Source organism: Sinocyclocheilus rhinocerous, unplaced genomic scaffold (assembly GCF_001515625.1).
Source record: "Sinocyclocheilus rhinocerous isolate Xijiao unplaced genomic scaffold, SAMN03320098_v1.1 scaffold1730, whole genome shotgun sequence".
Taxonomy (NCBI): domain Eukaryota; kingdom Metazoa; phylum Chordata; class Actinopteri; order Cypriniformes; family Cyprinidae; genus Sinocyclocheilus; species Sinocyclocheilus rhinocerous.
The window spans coordinates 1019893-1021262 of record NW_015634043.1 but is presented as its reverse complement, the minus strand read 5'-3'; positions in this window follow the sequence as shown (position 1 = coordinate 1021262).

Sequence of the window (1370 nt, the reverse complement as noted above, 5' to 3'; positions counted from 1 at the left end):
ACACACACACACACACATTTTATAAACACATAAATAAAAGTATTATACATAAATGACCAAGTTTAACAGGAAGTGATTTTGAAGTCTTGTGAACAACCACATCTTGAGAAGGACAAATGAAGCACAATACGTTGACTGACATACTGTACACTTGCAACCCTCATGTTTACAGCAATACAATCAATCTGATGATGACATATCTGTTTTCCATATACAAAAAAATGTAGATAAGCACAGATTCTGAAAGCAGAAATGTTTTTAAAGAAATGAAAAATACCAACACACAAACACACACACATACACAGACCAATGTAAATAAAACATTACAGACATATGACTGGGAGGGTTGTTGGTTGATATTTCAGAGGATTTTTTTATTTATTTTATTTTTTATTTTTTGGTCTGATGTGACCTAGCAAAAACAGCAAAGCAGAGGAAAGCTGCACGTTTTCTGATGATCATGATTGGAAGAGTGTTACACAGCTAACACCTGCACTAATCCTTATTTAAGCTACAATCTGCTGCGCTACATAACATAAAGAGCAACTAAAATGAATACAATTCCATCCTGAATAGATCAAACAGTGTTGTTTTCATTAAGTCAGTCTTATTACAATACACCACAGTTCAGGTGAATTCGTATTCATATTAAAATGACAAATATCTGGTACAGGTTCTCAGCTGCACACATTCATTTTACAAGGTCTATTTCTTTAAAATCCACATGGGTTTAGAAACACCTTAACCATGAAGCTTTACCTTGCTTTTGAGAATGATTATTATTATTCTCTTATATAATTTCTCTTACGATTCAAATATGTTTAATACATTTATATATGCATCGTAACTGTATTTTCATGTTTGTAGAATCTATTGATTCTCCAAATTGATTTTCTTTATTTTAAGAGTTTGCTCTGAAGTACTTCCCACTAAAATAAATAAAATGCTAACAGCAAAATCATTTAATGAGCTTTTTTTTTTTTTGAAGAGACAACCCTAGAATATTTAAATAGATACAATCGTTGGTTTGTAACAGAGACGATGTGTTTTTATGTGTGTATGTGATTTCACTAAACCCCATTGCCTTCCTTTGACTGAAAAGAATGCAGCACACATGTGGTTTTACTTCTGCAAAACTAATGCATAAACATCAGAAAAATATCAGAATGACCTTTACCACATCTGTTTTCTCTTTTGTCCCCCAAAATGGATCTATTACTATGTAAAGTTATGCATATGAAAATATAAGTGTGCGCTCTTATGCTGTGAGCCTCACCTGCTGTATGAGTGAAACAGAGAAATGCGCCCTTAGAGTTGCTGTATTTGACTGAAGTATGGCTCCGAAGCTTTATTAAAGCCAGATGTAAAGT